The following is a 22,058-nucleotide window of genomic DNA, read 5'->3' on the forward strand; positions in this document are numbered from 1 at the left end:
GGCATTTAGTGCTATAAATTTCCCTCTACACACTGCTTTGAATGTGTCCCAGAGATTCTGGTATGTTGTGTCTTTGTTCTCATTGGTTTCAAAGAACATCTTTATTTCTGCCTTCATTTCGTTATGTACCCAGTAGTCTTTCAGGAGCAGGTTGGTCAGTTTCCATGTAGTTGAGCGGTTTTGAGTGAGTTTCTTAATCCTGAGTTCTAGTTTGATTGCACTGTGGTTTGAGAGACAGTTTGTTATAATTTCTGTTCTTTTACATTTGCTGAGGAGTGCTTTACTTCCAACTATGTGGTCAATTTTGGAATAGGTGTGGTGTGGTGCTGAAAAAAATGTATATTCTGTTGATTTGGGGTGGAGAGTTCTGTAGATGTCTATTAGGTCTGCTTGGTCCAGAGCTGAGTTCAATTCCTGGGTATCCTTGTTAACTTTCTGTCTCGTTGATCTGTCTAATGTTGACAGTGGGGTGTTAAAGTCTCCCATTATTATTGTTTCGGAGTCTAAGTCTCTTTGTAGGTCACTCAGGACTTGCTTTATGAATCTGGGTGCTCCTGTATTGGGTGCATATATATTTAGGATAGTTAGCTCTTCTTGTTGAATTGATCCTTTTACCATTATGTAATGGCCTTGTCTCTTTGGATCTTTGTTGGTTTAAAGTCTGTTTTATCAGAGACTAGGATAGCAACCACTGCCTTTTTTTGTTTTCCATTTGCTTGGTAGATCTTCCTCCATCCCTTTATTTTGAGCCTATGTGTGTCTCTGCATGTGAGATGGGTTTCCTGAATACAGCACACTGATGAGTCTTGACTCTTTATCCAATTTGCCAGTCTGTGTCTTTTAATTGGAGCATTTAGCCCATTTACATTTAAAGTTAATATTGTTATGTGTGAATTTGATCCTGTCATTATGATGTTAGCTGGTTATTTTGCTCGTTAGTTGATGCAGTTTCTTCCTAGCCTTGATGGTCTTTACAATTTGGCATGTTTTTGCAGTGGCTGGTACCGGTTGTTCCTTTCCATGTTTACCACTTCCTTCAGGAGCTCTTTTAGGGAAGGCCTGGTGGTGACAAAATCTCTCAGCATTTGCTTGTCTGTAAAGTATTTTATTTCTCCTTCGCTTATGAAGCTTAGTTTGGCTGGATATGAAATCCTGGGTTGAAAATTATTTTCTTTAAGAATGTTGAATATTGGCCCCCACTCTCTTCTGGCTTGTAGAGTTTCTGCCGAGAGATCCGCTGTTAGTCTGATGGGCTTCCCTTTGTGGGTAACCCGACCTTTCTCTCTGGCTGCCCTTAACATTTTTTCCTTCATTTCAACTTTGGTGAATCTGACAATTATGTGTCTTGGAGTTGCTCTTTTCGAGGAGTATCTTTGTGGCGTTCTCTGTATTTCCTGAATCTGAATGTTGGCCTGCCTTGCTAGATTGGGGAAGTTCTCCGGGATAATATCCTGCAGAGTGTTTTCCAACTTGGTTCCATTCTCCCCATCACTTTCAGGTACACCAATCAGACGTAGATTTGGTCTTTTCACATAGTCCCATATTTCTTGGAGACTTTGTTCATTTCTTTTTATTCATTTTTCTCTAAACTTCCCTTCTCGGTTCATTTCATTCATTTCATCTTCCATCACTGAAACCCTTTCTTCCAGTTAATCACATCGGCTCCTGAGGCTTCTGCATTCTTCACATAGTTCTGCAGCCTTGGCTTTCAGCTCCATCAGCTCCTTTAAGCACTTCTCTGCATTGGTTATTCTAGTTATACATTCATCTAAATTTTTTTCAAAGTTTTTAACTTCTTTGCCATTGGTTTGAATTTCCTCCTGTAGCTCGGAGTAGTTTGATCATCTGAAGCCTTCTTCTCCCAACTCGTCAAAGTCATTCTCCGTCCAGCTTTGTTCCATTGCTGGTGAGGAGCTGCGTTCCTTTGGAGGAGAGGTGCTCTGCTTTTTAGAGTTTCCAGTTTTTCTGCTCTGTTTTTTCCCCATCTTTGTAGTTTTATCTACTTTTGGTCTTTGATGATGGTGATGTACAGATGGGTTTTTGGTGTGGATGTCCTTTCTGTTTGTTAGTTTTCCTTCTAACAGACAGGACCCTCAGCTGCAGGTCTGTTGGAGTTTGCTAGAAGTCTACTCCAGACCCTGTTTGCCTGGGTATCAGCAGCGGTGGCTGCAGAACAGCGGTGGCTGTAGAACAGCGGATTTTCATGAACCGCAAATGCTGCTGCCTGATCGTTCCTCTGGAAGTTTTGTCTCAGAGGAGTACCCAGCCCTGTGAGGTGTCAGTCTGCCCCTACTTGGGGGTGCCTCCCAGTTAGGCAGCTCAGGGGTCAGGGACCCACTTGACGAGGCAGTCTGCCCGTTCTCAGATCTCCAGCTGCGTGCTGGGAGAACCACTACTCTCTTCAAAGCTGTCAGATAGGGACGTTTAAGTCTGCAGAGGTTACTGCTGTCTTTTTGTCTGCGCCCTGCCCCCAGAGGTGGAGCCTACAGAGGCAGGCAGGCCTCCTTGAGCTGTGGTGGGCTCCACCCAGTTCGAGCTTCCTGGCTGCTTTGTTTACCTATGCAAGCCTGGGCAATGGCAGGCGCCCCTCCCCCAGCCTCGCTGCCGCCTTGCAGTTTGATCTCAGACTGCTGTGCTAGCAATCAGTGAGACTCTGTGGGTGTAGGACCCTCCGAGCCATGTGCGGGATATAATCTCCTGGTGTGCCGTTTTTTAAGCCCGTTGGCAAAGCGCAGTATTAGGGTGGGAGTGACCCGATTTTCCACGTGCTGTCTGTCGCCCCTTTCTTTGACTAGGAAAGGGAACTCCCTGACCCCTTGCACTTCCTGAGTGAGGCAATGCCTCGCCCTGCTTTGGCTCGCACACAGTGCACTGCACCCACTGTCCTGCACCCACTGTCTGGCACTCCCTAGTGAGATGAACCCGGTACCTCAGATGGAAATGCAGAAATCACCCATCTTGTGCGTCACTCACGCTGGAAGCTGTAGACCGGAGCTCTTCCTATTCGGCCATCTTGGCTCCACCCCGCGCCCCCCCTCCCCCGATATTATGGTATTAACAACTTTTTGTCGATACATTTGGCAACTTAGATTAAATGAACAAATTCTTTGAAAACACAACTTACCATATAAAAAAAGTAAAAAATACTGTAGTCTAATATTCATTTAAAAACTGAATCTGTAATTGAAAATTTTCCTACAAAGAAGCTTCCAGGGCCAGATAGCTTCACTGGAGAATTTCCACAAATATTTAAGGCAGAAACAGTGCTAATCTTATTTAAACTATTTCAGAAAAAAGAGAAATAAAAAACACCTCCAAACTTGCTTTACAAGACCAATATAAAGCTGATTTTAAAAATCTGACATTTTATTGTTATATTTTATAAGAAAGGAAAGAAAAAATTACAGGCCAATATCACTCATAAGCATAAATGTGAAAATCCTAACTAAAATATTAGCAAATCAAATGTAGTGACATATAAAAATTATATATCATGACCACATGGTGTTTATTCTAAGAATGCAGTTACTTTAACATTATTTTAATGTAATTCACCACATTAACAGAATAAAGGAGAAAAAGTATATAATTGTCTTGATAGATATAGAAACATTATTTGACAAATTCAACACTTTTTCAAATTAAACTACCAGAAAACAGGAATAGAAAGGAACTTTTTAAATCTAATGAAGGATATCTACAAAAACCCTTAGCTAACATCTTTTAACATAAACTAGTGAATGCTTTTCCTCTGAGGTTAGGAACAAGACAAGGCTACTATCATTGCTTCTATTCATCATCGTACTGAAGATCCTAGCCAGTGCAATATGGCAAGAAAACAAATTGAAAAGTATGAGACTTAAAAGGAAAGAATAAAACTATTATTTGCTCACATACATGGTGATGTATGCAAAAAATTCAAAAGGGTCTATAAACAAACATTAGAATTAATAAGCAAATTTGGAAAGGTCATTTAAACAAGCTGACTTTTCAGAAATCAATTGTATATTTATATACTAGTAAAACAAATTGGAAATAGAACCTTAAAAACCACCATTTACAACTGAATTTTTAAAATCAAATAAGAATACATACAATGAAAAATTCCAAGATATCCACCCTATAAAACTGTGTTTAGAGAAATTAAATAAGACCTAAATACATGGATTTACATAAACACTTCATGTTTACAGATTGGAAGAATCAATATTGTTTCTCTCCAAATAGCAGTCTCTCTCCAAATTGATCTACAGATTTTGTGACATCTCAATCAAAATACTGGAAGTAAATTGAAAAGCTGATTCTAAAATATACATATAAAAATGCAAAAAAACCCAGAATAGCCAAAATGATGTTGAAGAAGAATAAAGTTGGAGGACTCGTACCATCAGATATACTTATTGTAAATCTACAGTAGTTAAGAAGACTATGTGGGTTTGGTGCAAAGACAGATAAATAGAAGAATGAAGTAGGATAGAGTCCAACAACAGACCCACACTTACATGGTCAATTGATTTTTGACAGTGGTGCCACTGCAATCCAGTGGGTAGAGAATGCCTTTTAAATAAATGGCCTAATGTCTTAGATCAATTGGATATTCATATGGGGAAAAAAATGAAGCTTGATCCCTACCTCACACCAAAATTAATTTGAAATGGATTCTAGATCTACATGTGAAAAACAAAACAATAAAGCTTCCAAAAGAAAATGCAGAATCATATCATTATGATATTGGGATAGTCAAAAAGTTGTTAGAACACCAAAGCCATTACCCATAAAATAGGCCTCATTAAAATTAAGAACTTCTGTTCATTAAAAGACATCAGGAGCGTGAAAAGGCAAAATATATACTGGGATAAGATATTGGCAATACATATATCTGAGAAATCAATAAAACAAAAAACAATTAAACTTTGGGCATAAAACTTAAGCACTTCACAAGAAAGGATGGCCAATCAACACATGAGAAGGTGTTCAACATTATCACTCATCAGGAAAAAGTCAATTGAAACCACAATGAACATCACTACAAACTTTCTAGAATGAGTAAAAAGAAAAAGATTGTGAATATTAAGTGTTGGCAAGAACGTGGCACACCTGGAACTCACTCATGTATTGTTTTTGAGAGTGTAAATTGATACAATTACTTTGGAGAACTGTTTGGAAATTTCGTATTAAGTGTACACCAAATTTTGATATTTACAGCTAAAAGCATTCTAACTGTTGCAAATAGGGTCATATTGCTTATATTATTTTGAGCATGTGCTTTCATTTTACAATATACCATGAACATTTTCATCTGTCAATAACTTTTTCCATAATAGGATTTTTAATGGCTGCACTGTATTCAACGTGTTATGAGACGTTTAGGTGTTGCCAGTTTGAATTAAAAATTTAAGCAATTTGAATTGTAGGTAACTACCCAAGATACATTAGAGTACACATGTCCATCAAAAAAGCATGTATGAAACTTTACAGCAGCTTTGTTTAAAATAGCCAAGAGTTAGACACAACTCAAATGTCCATCAACAGTAAAATGGATCATTGGTATAGTCATATAATGGGGATACCACACAGCAAAAAATGGAACAAACCTACTATTCTCAACAACATGAATGAATCACACAGATACAATGATGAGCACAAGGAGTAGGTGTAAAAGTCAACATACATGTAATTTCATTTATGTGAAGTTCAAGAATTGGCAAAACTCACTTGTGGTGATAGAATCTGAGTAATGGTTACTTCTGTGGGTACTGGCTGGGTGGAGGAACAAATGATTCCCCCAGGACTCGAAATGCTCTGTTTCTTGATTTGGGTGTTGGTTATATGAGGGTTTTCAGGTTGTGAGAATTAAGCATGATTTGTGTAATTTTCTGTATATACGTTATACTTCAATGCAAAGTTAAAAACAGAATGCTAACAAGGAAAGTTGGTAACAATGGCAGATTACAAATCAATGCAAAGTTTTGGAGGGAAATTTAAGGAAAAGCCTTGATAATATATACAACCATTACCCAATATTTTGTTTCTAGAAAATTACCCCTGAAACCAAACAAATATGCAAAGATTTGTGCAGGGTGTTGTCACACCATTATGTATAATGGCAAAAACTGGCAACACCTAAATGTCTCACAACATGTTGAATACAGTGCAGCCATTCAAAATCCTATTACAGGAGAAAGTTATTGACTTTTGAAAATGTTCATGGTATATTATGAAATGAAAGAGCATGCTCAAAATAATACAAGCAATATGATCCTATTTGCAACAGTTAGAATGCTTTTAGCTGCAAATAATGAAATACCTTTCTAAAATAAGGGCAGATTATTATCTCAAATAACAGGAGTCCAAAGATAGGGCAATTTCGGGGTTGGCTAATGAAGTTGCTCAAAAATGTTATCCGGGATCTAGATTTTTTCTTTGGTGTTGGTTTTTGTTTTCAGCTTAGTTCTTCCTTGCTTGCTGGATGGCTGCAGCAGTTCCGTGAATCTCCACCTTATAGAGCCAAGCTGAGCAACAGAAAGAGGACCATCATCTTCTGTGGACCTCTAAGAGCAAGGAAAACATTCCCCCAAAGTCATTCTTGTGCATCTCACTGGCCAGAACTGTATCACATGTCCAATGTCTAAACTATTCACAGAAAAGGGAAATGGGATCACTGTCATTATCTTAAACCAATCATGATTGGATTCCCTGGAGCTGCGCTGTGTAGGGGGTCACTTTCTCTGAGCCCATGACAACAAGGAGCTTGAACACTTCTACAAAACAAGAGCTTTGCCAGCCAAGAAGAAGTGAGCAGAAGTGAAGACAGACTGCCACTGAATAGGCAACCCACAGTGTTCACCCCATCAAATACACACCAAAAAGGCATAAACCAAGCTCTGAACTTGCTCATAAGCCTCACCTCTGGGTAGTAAAACTGTGGTTGATTTATTTTAGTGTTTTGCTCATGGTTTTCGTCACTGGACATGTATTATGTTATAATTAAAAAGTCTTAAATGTTATTTTTAAAACAATAATTTAAAAATAAAAGGGAGCTTGCGGATCATTAAGCACATCCCCAGCACTTTGCAAATTGAAAAGACATGTTCCTGAAAGGTAGAGTAATGCTTATGAAGCCACAGTCATTTCCTTTCTACTTCTGTTTCCATTCTATTCCTCCATCCTTTCACAATCTGCCTCTGAGCTACTCAAAGTCTGACTTCAAAGTGATGCTAGATGGAAGGGACCTCTAAGGACATCGAAGTCAACCTCTTACAGGAAACCCAGAATGAGAGCAGCTTACTCAAGGTCACCCAGCTACCTAGGGAGAAGACCCAAAGATAGTAATTGGCGCTTTAGGAATCCTCTGATGAGTATATTTCTCCAATTCCTAAAGCCAGCCCAGGGGCAGCAAAGATTGAGCAAAACCCAAGAAAATACTGATGGCTCAGCCATCTTGCTGTGGAGAGAGGAGCAACACCCTGCTTAAGAATGTGCCACACATACCCCATCCCCATCCCCATCCCCAAATTAAAGTAAAAGTCCTCTTTCTAGTGTTACCTCTCTGCTGTTAACCTTGCCTTCTCTGCCAGCTCCATTCCCATAGGCTGGAAACACGTCCAATTTTCTCCCAACCTTTAAACAATAAAAATATTTAACTCTGCCTTCTCTTTCTAACACTTTTCATCCAAATAGCTCAAAAAGATCATCTGTGCTTTCTTTTTCTAATTCCTTACCTCTCATTTTCTCCTCAATTCATTCCAATCTGCTATACCACTTCCATGGGGTAATACCACTAAAATTGTTCTTGTTAAGGACATAAGTGACTCCTATCATGAAATCTGAGGAAATCCTTAAGTTCTTATCTTACTGGACCTCCCTGTTGCATTTAACCCTATTGTCCACTTTCTCTTTCTGAATGCTCTGCTCTCTTGGTTCCCAAGATATCTTGCTTTCCCCAACTCTCATAACTTTCTGGCCATAACTTTTTCTTCATAGGTGGGAAGATGGATAAAGACATATTTCTGATGATATTGTTTTAACAGCTTGATCCAGCCATGCCTGAAGCCCGACCCAGATTTTTTTAGTTATAGGAGCCAACACGTTATTCTTTTTGCTCAAACCAGTGTTCGCTGAGTTTCGGGCACTGGCCAGTGGAGCTCAGCACGCAGTGGAATCCTCTCCCTTGGTAACTCCTTCCCTTCCTCTACTGGCATGTGCAGCACTAATGATAGTACTAACTAGACACAGATCCCCAACGGGCATATAGTGGAGGCTAGACATACAGTTAGGGAGGAGTAACTCAAGAATGGCAAATTTGGATCCTCCAAACAGAGCAGCTTGCCTCAACATACACCCCAGCTCACGGGTCTCATTTGATGCAGAGAGCAGGCTAAACCAAATGGATTTTGCCAGCTAAGCACTGCCACAACCATCAGCACTGTTTGAGATGGGCCCCCAAATGCCAATCTGCTTCCTGGCACAGGAACCCTGAAGGGCAATCTCTCTGCCAGCCTTTGCCCTCTGCAGCTGGGTGAAGCTCATCTAAGACTACCCTACATCTCTATACACCCCCAGAGGGCAAGGCACACATGGGAAATCAATGACTCACCTACACAATTGCTGGGAAAGCTCACATCAGCTACCAATGGTGATTAGGCAAGTCCTTTGTTTAAAAATGGGAAGAGACAGTGAAAATTTTCTGGACATGCAAGGAGAGTCAGTGGCCTGAACTGAATACTCGGACCAAATAGCTCATGCTGAAATAGGGTTAATGCAGGAGATATAGAAGAAAACTTTAGTCTTACGATCATGTTCCTTGAGACTCATAAGCGTACTCCCCGACAAAATAATCTCAGGCAGTTACAAAAAAAAGTTATAGAGACTAGCATAAACTTGAGTTCAAAACTAACAAAGCCCACTCACACAAAAATTTAGAATAGCAGACAGGTGTGGAGGCACAAGCCTGTAATTCCAGCACTTTGGGAGGCTGAGGTGGGCAGATCGCTTGACTCAGGAGATTGAGACCAGCCTGGGTAACACAGCAAAACCCTGTCTCTACAAAAAATACAAAAATTAGCTGGATGTCGTGGCACGTGCCTGTAGTCCCAGCTACTTGGGAGGCTGAGGTGGGAGAATCACTTGAGCCTGGGAGGTCGAGGCTGCAGTGAGCTGAGATTGCACCACTGCACTCCAGCCTGAGCAACAGAGTGAGACCCTGTCTCACGAAAAAAAAAAAAAGAATAGTATTTCAACATTATAATTAGCCATACATTTTTTTTAATTTTTAAAAAATGTATAATAGCAATTTGATGCAGTAGCATATTAAGGAAGAACTTGACATATTTTATCCTAGAAATTCAAAGATGACTTAATAATTATCAAATCCTATAATGTTTTCCATGTTTGCAAATTATTGCAGAGCAATAATCATTACATCTAGAGGTTAATATGGAAAAATAGGTGCTGATACTGATAGATACAAAAAAAGGCATTAGTAAAAATTCCATTTTAGCTGGGCACAGTGGCACACAGTTGTAGTCCCACCTACTAGGGAGGCTGAGGCAGGAGGGTAGTTTGAGCCCAGCCTGGGCAACATAGTGAGACCCCATCTCTAAAAAGAAGAATCCAATTTTAATTATACTCTCTCTCTCTCTCCTACTAAAATAGGAATAAAAAGACATTTCTAGAATGTGATGAGATTATCAGAAGGCTGCAGGAAACATCATGAAAACAGGAGAAAACCTGCCTTAGCAAACAAGAATGCTTGCTGTCACCATTCCTAATCATCGTTTTGGAGCTTCTAGCTAATGCAATAATATAAGAAAATTAACCAAGATTCATAAATATTTTTTAAAAGGAAGGCACAAAGTAATTATTTGCATGAGATACTCTTGTCTATCAAAAAAGTCCCAGAGAATCAACTCAGAACTAATGAAAACAATATGTGAATTTAGTAAGATAGCTGGTCAGAATATACATTTATAAAAATCAATAGCTTTCCAAATCCTAGCTTTCCAACAGCAAGGACAATTTAGAAAATAAATGTAGTTGAAAAAGATCCTACTCACAATAGCAGCAAAAACTATCATGTACCTAGAAATAAACCTAAACAGAAATATGTTAGGTTTATAAGACGCAAACTATAAAACTTCACTGGAGATCATAAAAGAAGACTTAAATACGATGGGAAAATGCACCAGGTCCCTGAAGGAAAACTCAATATTATGGGAATGTCAATTCTCCTCAAATTAACCTATAAATTTAATGGCATTCTCATCAAAATCCCAATGGCTTCCTCTCCAAAACCCATAACCCGAGTCTAACGATGAGAAAAACATCAGACAAACTACAATAGAGGATTCTTCCACAAAAGGCCTGCCCAGGACGCCTCAAAAATGAGCTATCAAAAACAAGGGAAGTATAAGAAACTGTCCCAGCCAAGAGGGGCCTAAGAAAACAGGATGAGTAAATATAATGTGGATGAGATCCTAGAACAGAAAAAAGTAGTTTAAGTAAAAAGCTAAGGAAATTGGAACAATCTATGAACTTAATGTAGGATTTTGGTTCATTACTTGTGGCCAATGTATTGTACCAATGGAAGGTGTTAGTAATAGGGGGAACTGGGTACAGGGTATATGAGAACTCTTTGTAATAGCTTTGCCATTTTTCTGTAAACCTAAAATTGTTTTAAAACATAATATCTAGTTTTTAAAAGTTCCAATGGATTTTGAAGGGGAAGAAGAGAAAATGTTTCCATTTTTATTTTAAATGTTACCTGAAATGATAACAGAGTGATAACAGGACAGAATTCCCATTTTAAAATTAATGTGTGCCTAGTAAGCCAAGGTGAAGTGAAAAGGTGTCCATCTCCTTCTCCTCTTGAAAAACCATCCTGGAACAAGCAGAACAAAAAACACAACACAAAATCCACCTTGGATAAAACAAGGAGGCATCTAAAGTATTACCAGATTGCAACATAGGCAGGTGGAAGACAGCTGGAGGAAGGGCTGCCTTAGTAGAGAAGATGGAATCAAATCTGAGTACCCAATGCGGGGCACTGGAACACAGAAAGCCAATTTGCCCACAAGGAATCACAGGAAAGGCTTAGAAATGGCAAGAACCAGGTCCCTTAGAAGGCCGAGGTGAGGGCTGCGGCTGAAAATAGAAGGATCATTTTCCAAACCTTATTAAAGAAGCACTGAGACCCCCAGATTGCCCATCCCAACACCACCCAAGGCAGTTCCCTTGCTGTCCCTGTGGACCACCATAGTCCTTTCCTAGAGCGATGGTCACAGACAGACTTCTAAGTTGTTTTCACCAGGCACTGAGGAGGGTGGGAAACTGCTGAATCAAAAACAGATGGGGGCCGGGAACAGCGGCTCCTGCCTGTAATCCCAGCACTTTGGGAGGCCGAGGCGGGTGGATCACTTGAGGTCAGGAGTTCAAGACGAGCCTGGCCAACATGGTGAAACTCCCATCTCTACTAAAAATACAAAAAAAGAAAAAAAATTAGCTGGGTGTGGTGGCAGACACCTGTAATTCCAGCCACTCGGGAGGCTGAGGCAGGAGAATTGCTTGAACCTGGGAGGTGGAGGTTGCAGTGAGCTGAGATTGCACCACTGCACTTCAGCCTGGGCGAGGGAGTGAGACTCTGTCTCAAAAACAAACAAACAAACAAACAAACAAACAGATGGGGCCGAGGCAGGCAGATCACTTGAGGTCAGGAATTTGAGACCAGCCTCGCCAACATGGTGAAACCCCGTCTCTACTAAAAATATAAAAATTAGCCAGGCTTGGTGGCACACGCCTGTAACCCCAGCTACTCGGGAGGCTGAGGCAGGAGAATTTCTTGAATCCGGGAGGCGGAGGTTGCAGTGAGCTGAGATCGCAGCACTGCACTCCAGCCTGAGTGACAGAGACTCCGTCTCAAAAAAGAAAAAAGAAAAGAAAACACAGATGGGAGGCTGGGTGTGGCGGCTCATGCCTGTAATCCCAACACTTTAGGAGGCCAAGGCAGGAGAATTGCTTGAGCCCAAGAGTTCCAGACCAACCTGGGCAACATGGCGAGACCTCCTCTCTACAAAAAATAAAATTAGCCAGGCATGGTGGCGTGCATCTGTAGCCCTGGCTACTCAGGAGGCTGAGATGGGAGGACTGCTTGAACCCAGCAAGGTTACAGTGAGCTGAGATGGTGCAACTGAACTCCAATCCAGCCTGGGTGACACAGTAAGACCCTGTAAAGAAAGAGAGAAAACAAGCAAGCAAGCAAACAGATGGGTAAGGAGCTGTTTGAGCCCTCCAGTTCCTTCCCCACTCGGGTCCAAAATTAGAGATCCCTTCTGACCCAGCATTACCTTGAAGTCAGAGCAGGACTAGACTTATGACTCTCAACCCTTGTGTCCTCCCTCTGCGTGCACACATACACACACGCACACACACACACACATACGTGAGAAAGTGGAGGGTCATTCATTGTTAAAGAAAGGAAGACCTACACCACACGGGGAAAACACAGCTTCACCCTCCAGTAAAGCATTCAGTCTGTGAATCCCAACCGCCTGGGTGTACCAAGCTTGTTGAGTAACTTGCTCTCAAAAATGAAAAGGCAGCCAAGGATCACCAGATATTTGAAGAAAGCCACTGCCTGAAAGGGAGCCCAATGAACAGGGGGGAAAAACTTGAAGAAGCAGGTAATACAGAGAACAGAAGGAAAAAAAGATATTCTTAGAGAAGAGAAAACATTGCATTCATTCAAAATAATGGAAGGAGGCTGGGTGTGGTGCTCCCGCCTATAATCCTAGTATCTTGGGCAGCTGAGGAGGGAGGATCACTTACACTCAGGAGTGCAAGACCAGCCTGGGGAACATAGTGAGACCCCATCTCTATAAAAAACTTTTAGAAATTAGACAGGCATGGCGGCATGTGCCTGTAGTCCCAGCTACTTAGGAGACTGAGGTGGAAGGATCGCTTGAGCCTAAGAAGTTGAGGCTGCAGGGAGCCATGACCATGCCACTGAACTCCGGCCTGGGTGACAGAGCGAGACTCTGTCTCAAAAATAAATAAATTTAGTGCATGATACACATGGCACTACAAAAGAATGAGGAATAGATGGATTATTCTATAATTGGTGTTGGGGCAACTCTCCACTAAGGAAAACATAAAGTCACATCCCTATGCTATACTCTACACCAAAGTAAATTCCAGCTGTGTCAGATATTTAAACAAACAAACAAAAAGAGCAATCAGAAGAAAATCTAAGATTTTTTTTTTTACAATTTACTGAAGAAGGCCTTTCTAACTATGTTCACAAAATTATAAAGGAAAAACAGAAAACATCTAAATTTCCATACAGCAAAAGACATCACAAATAAAGTTACAAAAATTGTTTGCATTGAGAAAACTGCATTACATATTTCAAACAAAGCATTTTGCTATCCTTAATATGTAAACTACATTTCTAAATCAATAAGAAAAATAAGGGCCCCAATTTTAAATGGACAAAGGACATAAGCAATTTGCAAAAGAGGCATGAAAGATGAGTAAACATATTCAAATAAGCTCATCTTGCTAGTGGTGTCATATAATTTAAAACAACAATGAGATACATCAGTTGCAGAGCAAACCACTGAAGATTAAGCAGATTGATGGTGTTCAGCATAAGGGTGTCGGGGAAACAAGCACGCTCATACAAAATCAATGAGAACTGACACAGGCACGAACACTTTGCAGGACAACTGGGCAAAATGTTTTAGGACAACTGGGCAAAATGTTTTATGCAGTGGCTCACGCCTGTAATTCCAGCACTTTGGGAGGCCGAGGCAGATGGATCACGAGGTCAGGAGTTCAAGACCAGCCTGGCCAACATGGTGAAACTCCATCTCTACTAAAAACACAAAAATTAGCTGGGCATGGTGGCAGGCTTCTCTAATCCCAGCTACTTGGGAGGCTGAGGCAGGAGAATCGTTTGAACCCAGGAGACGGAGGTTGCAGTGAGCAGAGATTGCACCACTGCACTCCAGCCTGGGTGACAGGGCGAGACTCCAACTCACAAAAAAAAAAAAAAAAAAAAAAAAGTTTTTAGGATGTAAAGCAGGGCATATCCTTTGACCCTGAAATTTCATTTTGGGAACTCATCTTAAGGGAATAACCAGAGAAGCAAACAAAAGATACAACTAAGGATGTGTACTGCCGTATTTTTATGATAAAAAATATGATCTAACCTAAATATCCATTCGTTTATGTGCCTATGTGTTGGTCTTCCTTGGGATACTCTGAGCTTCACATAGGAAGGGACTGTAGGTGTCTCACTCATCTTAGTGGCTCTCGTGTCTGACGTGTCAATCAGTGTTTTAGAAATGGAGGGATGAGTTCAGGGAAAGAGAGAGAAACAATGTTGAAGGTTATTTGGAATCATTAAGCCCAGTGATTCCTATATTTCTTACTTTCATAACTGGAGGGAACTACCGTAGGTTTGTCAACCTTTTATTTTGCCAGGTAGGGTCCCTCAGAAAAACAATAACACCATTTTCATCTTCTACACATGCTATTATTACCCTTGCATAAAAGAAAAAGGACATTTGAACACCAAAAATAGTAGGAAATATATTATCTCAAAATGAAGATCATCCTTTAAATTGAATAGCTTTAGCTTTATGAAAATAATGCTACACTGCTTTATGGTTTTCATCTTCTCAAGGACAAGGGAAATGTTCTCTGACAAGGGTGGCTGTATGGATTGACATGTGGAAACTGGTCCCTCACTTTACAAATTGACAGAAAACCAGTGAAGCTCTGAGCAGATACAGGATCTGACTGTAGTCCCCCAGGAGTCAAATAACAGGGGTGGGACTAGAACCCACATCTCTTGGCTCCAGGCCCAGAGCTCTATTCTTTCATGACAGTGCTCTCCACCAGCAATGTGGCTGCACCATTTCTGGTATCAAGAATATTCCCCTATGGTGGGACTTTGGAGATCATTAAACATAACATCTACCTGGGCATAAATTATCTTCAGAAGAGCCCCCAGCCTTGGCTTACACACCTCCAGTAACAGGAAGCTTACCACTTGCAGTAGCAGCCCCTTTTTTTGTTGGGTGGCTCTATTGTTTTGGCAGTTCTTATTTTCCTGGAGCTTATCTGTCTCACTGTGGCTCCACCCAGCAGTCCTAAAGCTGCTCCCCAATCTGCATGAAGGTCTCTCAGGTTTAGGAGTGTGTGGCATTCAGGAGTCTTCCTGGAGTCTCCTGGGACAAAAAAAAAAAACAACCTCTCTAATGCCCCAGTCCCCATCCCTTTCTCTAGCATCCCTCTACAAGACTGAGAACATACTTCATCTCTTGAATGATGATTGAATCCAACATTCCCAGCCCTATTTACAGACAAGGAGACTGAACGAGTGCTGTAGAAACCATCAATTCCAATACTCAACACCATTGAGGCCTTCCAAAATGGAGAGAATTGCCCAGAGTCTCAAGTTTGGAAAGAGTACTCCACAACTTGTACTCCAATCAGTGATTTCAACCTCTTTGATTTTACCAGTCTGCCAAGGTCCTGTCTAACAAGGCAAGCTCTACCACTGGCTCTCAGCTGATATCTGGGGGTTTCCTTTGCCTATTCTCCTGGCTAGACACACTGTTAAGAAATTTTGGTGAATAACTGCATGATCATCTACAAGCTCCATAAAGTCTTGGTTTTAATGTTGCAAGCAACAGAAATTGCTCTGGCTGATTTTGGTCACCAGCCTCCAAGGTGACCACCAAGGATCCCTCCTCCTGGTGGCTGCACCCTCGTGTAGTCCTCTCCCACACTGTACCAGGGTTGGTCTGTGTGACCACAGAATATGGCAGCAGTGATGGCATGTCACTTCTGAAATTAGTTTATAAAGGGCTGTGGCTTTCCTGGCCTGTAAGAAACTGTGTGATAATAAATGTTTACTGTCTTCAGCTGCTAAGTTTCGGGCTATTGGTTATGCAGCAGTAGACAACTTGTAAATTGAAAAGGAACACAGTGAAAGGATTTCAGGTAGCTCATGATCCTCTGGAAGGCTGGAGAAACAGGTGTGGGGTGCACACAGCCAGAGCCACAGCCAAGATCATGCTAGAGACCTGATGTGGTAAAGACATTGCTCCCCAACCTGACCAACAGATGCCAAAGCCTGCACCACCAGCCCTAGCCCACAGCTCTGTTGGGCCCAGCCACTGACATTACTGCTCCTGAGAACGGACTGCACTGCACCCCACCCATGCCTGAAAGGACTGTCCATGATCCATGCTTCTATTATCTCTAGCTCCCAATTCAAAGTCAGGAAGATGCATCTGATTGACAGCCTGGGTCATGGACCAGTGCCTTACCTGCAGGGAGGCCAGGGAAGGGAGTTTTTGTTGTTTCAGCTTCTCCAGTGGGCAGGGAAAGGGCACACTCTGCTTCTCCCCAAGGGTCAGAAGGTGGGATGTTCTCCAGCCACTGGAAGGGGAATCAGATGCTGGGAAGCCAGAAAAAAAGACACATGTTTGCTTCAATCTCATCTAGAATTCAGGGATAATTCAATGAGATGGTTTATGAGCATGCCTACAAACTCACTGGGACTCAGTAAATGTTTATCATCCAGATGGCAACCAAGGTAATCTCATGAAAACAAATCAAGTTCTGGGTCTCCCCAGCTTAAAATTACCAGTGGCTTCCACTGCACTTCAAAGAAAGCCAAACTGGAAAACCCTGGCAGAGATCCCACCCACTTCTCCCCACATCTGCTTCTTGTCCTTCTTGCCACACTGCACCCTGGGCACACTAGCCTTCTGCCACTTCATAGAACAAGCCAATTCCATCCTGCTCAGGGCCTTTGCACTGGCTGTGTCCCCTTCCCAGGAATTCTGCTACTCAACTCTTGGTGGAGCTGGCTCCTTTGTATCTAGCAAGACCCCCACTGAAATGCCACCTCCTCAGAGACGCCTTCCCTGTCCTCATGATCTAGGGATGCCCCTCACTCCCACGCCACTATTCCCATACCTCTCCACCTTTCCATGCCTCAACAGGAGGGACTAATGGGGGAGATTTTCTGGAGCACAGGTAGGGGATAGTGATTTGGGCCTCCCAGGGAGCTGGTAGGAGCAAGGCAAGCTGCTTGTCAGTAGAGCAAAAAATGGCAACGATGATCTGACCCAAGGCATTTTGATCTTAGCCACTGTCAGCAGCTGGATGAGCAATTCCTTGGGCTTAAGCCAGTCCCTCCTTCCTTCCAAGAGAGGGATCCCTCAGCTTTTGGGTGAATGCACAAGATCAGAACAGAACTGTGCCTGGCTTAACATGAGGCCTGTGGAATCCAGGTCCCTTCAGCAGCTCTTCCAAATGTGGATTTATTTAAAGCATTTATCTCTTACCATTAAAAAGGGGAACATCTTTAATAAAAGGCAGAGAAAACAAGGCTGAGCCAGTAGGATTAGAAGTAGTAAAGCAGTAATAAGGATGCAACTGCCAAAGCTGTTAGAAATGAAGGTGGAATTTGGCTCTGAGCTTCCTGGCAACCTGTGCAAGAAGGGAAGGCTGATCAGTTATGGAGCTCTTCTTATTAGCAAGGAAGATGCTTGCCAGTTCCTTGGGGAAGATGCAGTGTGTTTCAGCCTTAGTTTTTTCCAGGTACTAAATCCTTATTGAAATTTTGCCCTTGTGCTTTCAGGAAAGGTCATATGTGCAATAAACAATGTCCTTGTTTTACAACAAATGTGGAAGTGAATCCCCAGTGACTCTTCCTTCTAGGATCCAGAGGGCATTTACCTTGGAGCTAACCGGAAGTATTTTGCTTGGTGTCATTATTATTAGTAGGGGGTAGAGGGAAGGCCTTAGGTGGACTTTTCCTTCTAAAGGGGTGAACTCTATTCATTTAGAGTATCTCAGTAGCCTTCACAGGGACCTGGAGGTGACTGGGATTGTTAGTACATTTTTTGCAAGAAGAGGTCATAATGTACCTGGCCTTGAATCACAAAGTTCTGGTCAGCTCCTTTTTGTGAGATACGCTCAAGGGAGAAATTAAGGAAATATTTCACCACCCATTAGGCTGAAAAGCTGCATTATGGAAAAGGACAATGAACCAGAAATGACTAAGAGCAGACGACACTGAGCAATGGAGTCAGGCAGACCTAGGTTTGAATCTCACCCTGCCTCAAACTAGCTGTGTGACCTTGGGCAAGTCTCTTAACCTCTCTGAACATGGTTTCTCTGCCTGCAAAAAATAGTGATGATGATATCCTTCTTGGATTATTGAGATTATTGAGTATAGATGGTAATAACCCAGAAGGTGTGTACCATATGCCCTATTCGCTTCAATCCTGTTCTCCTTCCCCTTCCCGTAAGTTCTCAGGAAATGCCAGTGGAGCTCTCATCTCATCCCTACTTCTGAGTTTCAGGCCCAACTCAGCCCACAGAGGGAAACTGAGGCACTGCCTCACAAGGCGTGCTTTGTCTAGACTGCTTGTCCGTGGTGATCACATTCAGGGTCTGGGACCACTTTCTGCCCACTTTCTGCCCACATTGACCCAGAGCACATGTGTCAACCCTCCAACTGCCTAGGGCTTCCCTTCTGAGATGTTTCCAACAATTCCCCCAGCCTTGTTTCAGATTCCTTCCTGTGCCTTGGCCTTGACTATGTAACTACAGGGGCAGTTTCTTGAGGGCAAAATATAGAACCCCTGGTCCCAACTCTTCATGCCATGCAGGAAAACACTGGCCCCCAAAGAGGACAAGTCAAATGCTTCAGGCGACAGGTTGGGACTCAGACCTGGGTCTCTGGATCACACCGCATCTCTTTGCTCCCCACAGCCCCTGGACAAGTCCCAGTGTGACGCCTGAAGCGCTGACTCCCCAGCCTGCAATGCCTGAGGACCCAGTCTCACCCTACAGATGCAGCTGAGGACCTATGGCTTCCCAGCAAAGGAAGCCAGGATAGAAATGGATGGGGAGACTTAAATGGAAAACCAATGCCACAAGAAATTCCCTCCTTACCTCACTTCCAACTTGCCAGCTCATTCTCTTAAAGATCTTTTTGCTCTCTGGAGGCTGGGACCACACTCCTCCTTTATCTACTTCTCTTTTTGCCCTCATCTCCGATATCTCTGCCTCACCCTCTACCCCAGTCACTGCAGGACACATGTCCAACACCCTGGGTACGTTGACGCCTCGAGGTCTTTGCTTCTGCTCTTTGCCTTCCTGGCAATGCCATCCTACCATTGGTGGAAATTCCAGGCCTACCTCTGACATCATTTCCTTGGTGAATCTTTCTCCTCAAAAGGAACAACAAATGGCTCCTTCCTCAGTGCTCTTTTCCCGGCCGGGCACTTGGCATCCAAAACCATGCTCAGTGCAACTGGAGGTGCATTCAGTTCTGAATTAATTGAAGTTATCTGCGAGTGCCTTCATCTCTTGGGCAGACCAAGACCTGCCTGAAGGATCTTGTCATTCTAATCGTGGAACCCCTCCCCCAACCCCCGTCCCCCAGTACCCGATACTCTGCCTGGCACCAAGCAGATAAATACTCAGGAAACTTACAGTTGCAATGAACCTCATATAATGATAGGGTTGTTACTGTCTCTTGAGCATCTACTGAGAGCAGCTGGGTGCTGGGCCCTTTAAATGCATTCTCATGGCTCCTTACACAGAGCCAGGAACGTGGGTATTACTGTGCACCACTTTGCAGATGTGGGAAATAAAGGCTCAGAGAGGTGAACCCAGTTGCTCCAGATCACACAGCCAGTAACAGGCATGAGATTCCAAGAAGCTGTGTTTGTGACGCCAGAGTCAAGGGAAACAAATGATGTGGTACCCACAGTGCTCCCTCCCTCCTCACCCCCACCGCCTCCAGCTCCACATCCAGATTCCAAAAGCCATGAGCACCCCCATCTGACCATGAACGCCCATCCGACCATGAACGCCCATCTGCGGATCACCAGCAGGTTGACACGGAACTCCTTCCGCCTTGGGAGGAGGCTTCCCTGGGGTAGTACCCTCTGGGGGCCGTCTAGGCAACTCTTGCAGGGCTTCGTGGATGTTTGGGGGAAGCATTGGACAGCGCCTCGCCCAGGTGCCTTCCTGGGAATCACCAACTGGGGTTTACTGCCCCAATTTTGGAGCTTGCACAGAGCATCCTCCCTTGGTAGGAGAGACGTCGCCATTGGGCCACAGGACTTGTAGAGGACGCCACGAGAAAGGGGTTGATTGGGGAATGGTTGTCCTGGTTACGCCACCCTGCAGTGTCCCTTGCCCTCCTCCAAGGCTTCCAGCCCCATCACAACCTGTCAGTTTTCCAGGCTCTCAGGAAAGCATGTCAAGCACTCAAGCACTCTGTGACAATTCCACCCCCGGCCCAGTCTTTCCCTCTTCACCCCCTCTCTGTGATGTCGAATCCCATTTCACAGATGGAGAAACTGAGGAATCGAGTAAGTGAATACCGCTTAAACATCTTTTCCAAGCCAGCCAGGGACCAGCCCCTTCAGTTCTCAGAATCTCTCTCCCTCTGTAACATCTTTTGACTTGAAGAACATGTGCGATTCGTGACTACAAAACCGCAACCCCACATAAAGAGTTAATATTTTTAACGAACCCCAAGCCCCTCACCCTCAGCCTTCGCGGGACGCCTGCGTTTCGCAACTTCAGTTTGTATCTCCAAACTGCTGAGCATTCAAAGGGTTAAGTGGGACCGGGAGGGGGCCAGCCGCGGAGCCCTGAAAGGGTTAAAAATCCAAACGCGTCGACTCCCCCCGACTATTTGGTTCCAAATGGACAGCCACGCGACCGGGAGAGCCAGAGAGCCCCCCTCGCAATGACTTTATTAAAATTTGAGAACTTTTACTTCTGACCCCAAAAAAGTATCCCAGTTCGAAAGTTCTCTCTTAACCTTTTCTTTTTTTCATCTATTTTTTTCTCGATTTCTCCACGGGCTGGATTATAAAACGCTCCCTCTCCCTTTGGGTTTGGAGAGCCGGGTTCCCCCCTCCGGGCAGGGCGCGGGCCTAAGGGGCCCCGGGAGTTTTCTCCGGGGCCGGGTCGGGACGCGGCTGGTGAGTCCCGGCTCCGGCCCCTGAATTGGGGGGTCCGCGTCTGCCCCAAACGCCGCTTTCTTCCGTTTTCCATGTCATTTCCTGTACTAATAAGATGGTGGTCAAAGCAGGGGAGGAGAGCAGCAGCGAGTCGCCGCCGCCGCCGCGCCGAGGCTGGCGCTGAAACTTTGCCTCGCCGGGGACCAGCGCGCCCGCAGCGCGGCCGCTCCCGCCGCGGGGGCCGCCAGCCGAGGCCGCGCCGCCTCCGCCGAGCCGCCCGCCGGGCCGCCCTCGCCGCCCGGGCCCCGCGGCTGCCGCAGCATTCCCGGGAAGGTGAGTCAGCCCCGGTAGCCAATGTGGCCATTGAAAATGGCTTCGGAGAGCGCTCGGCAGTTTGCCAGCGAGCGCGGGGGCCGCCGGTGCGGGGGCCGGGAGCGGCGGCTGGGGGCGCGGGCGGCCGGGGGTCTCGGCGCGGGCGCGGGGCGGGGGTCCGGACGGCGCCGGCGCGGGGTGGGGGGCGGCCCGCCGTGGCCGCGAGGTGGGTGAACCCTCGGCAGGTAGCTGCCGCCGCCGCGGGAGCCGGGGGCCGCCCTCCGCCTCCTTCCTCCCAGCTCGCTCGCTCCTCGCCTTGTTACAATGTAGCCTTTTCTCTCCGCAAGCGGCGCGCCCGCTGACGGACGTGGCCACCGACCAATGGGAGTGGCGGCCCGGGCCGAGCGCTCGGAATGAGAACGCGGTGACACGGGCGGGGCGGGGCGCGGACGCCGACGCCGACGCCAGAGGGCTCGCCGCGGCCGCCGGCCTAGTTCTCGCGGACGCCCTCGGCCCCGCGCCGGGGCTGTTGCGGGGGGCTCGGGGATGAAGGTGGGAGGCGTCCTTTGGGATGCGACGAAGCCTTCTCCATCGCGGTTCGCGATTGCCCGCGAAGCGTGGCCGAGCCGGAGGGCATTTCTGGAATGCGTTTTAAGTGTCAGTTGCGGTGTAGACTCTTCGGGAAACCTCTCCGGAGCGTAGCCTCCACCCCCCACTCGCAGTCCCCAAGGTACT

The 22,058-nt window shown here is 44.5% G+C and overlaps 1 protein-coding gene and 1 long non-coding RNA gene across 6 annotated transcripts in view; one reads left to right on the top strand and one right to left on the bottom strand.

Moving 5' to 3' along the window:
* LOC129136419 (uncharacterized) overlaps nucleotides 1–19,803 on the bottom strand; it is a 38,814-nt gene extending 19,011 nt beyond the window's left edge. Inside the window, exons 1-3 of the long non-coding RNA XR_010147539.1 lie at nucleotides 19,525–19,803; nucleotides 16,338–16,468; nucleotides 15,050–15,230 (exon numbers count right to left, since the gene is read on the bottom strand). This is a non-coding gene — a long non-coding RNA (uncharacterized LOC129136419). The remainder of the gene's footprint in view (nucleotides 1–15,049; nucleotides 15,231–16,337; nucleotides 16,469–19,524) is intronic.
* Nucleotides 19,804–21,214: 1,411 nt separating this feature from the next.
* PRDM11 (PR/SET domain 11) overlaps nucleotides 21,215–22,058 on the top strand; it is an 88,297-nt gene continuing 87,453 nt past the window's right edge. For 2 of the 5 annotated variants that reach the window (XM_024347057.3, XM_063783998.1), the window contains exon 1: nucleotides 21,261–21,344. The gene's annotated coding sequence lies outside the window, so the exon portion shown is untranslated. Of the gene's footprint in view, nucleotides 21,345–21,800; nucleotides 22,054–22,058 lie in introns of those variants that run through there. The other 3 variants (XM_063783999.1, XM_063783997.1, XM_063784000.1) reach the window with 3 other exon arrangements.

The sequence above is a fragment of the Pan troglodytes genome, chromosome 9 (genome assembly GCF_028858775.2).
Source record: "Pan troglodytes isolate AG18354 chromosome 9, NHGRI_mPanTro3-v2.0_pri, whole genome shotgun sequence".
Lineage (NCBI taxonomy): Eukaryota > Metazoa > Chordata > Mammalia > Primates > Hominidae > Pan > Pan troglodytes.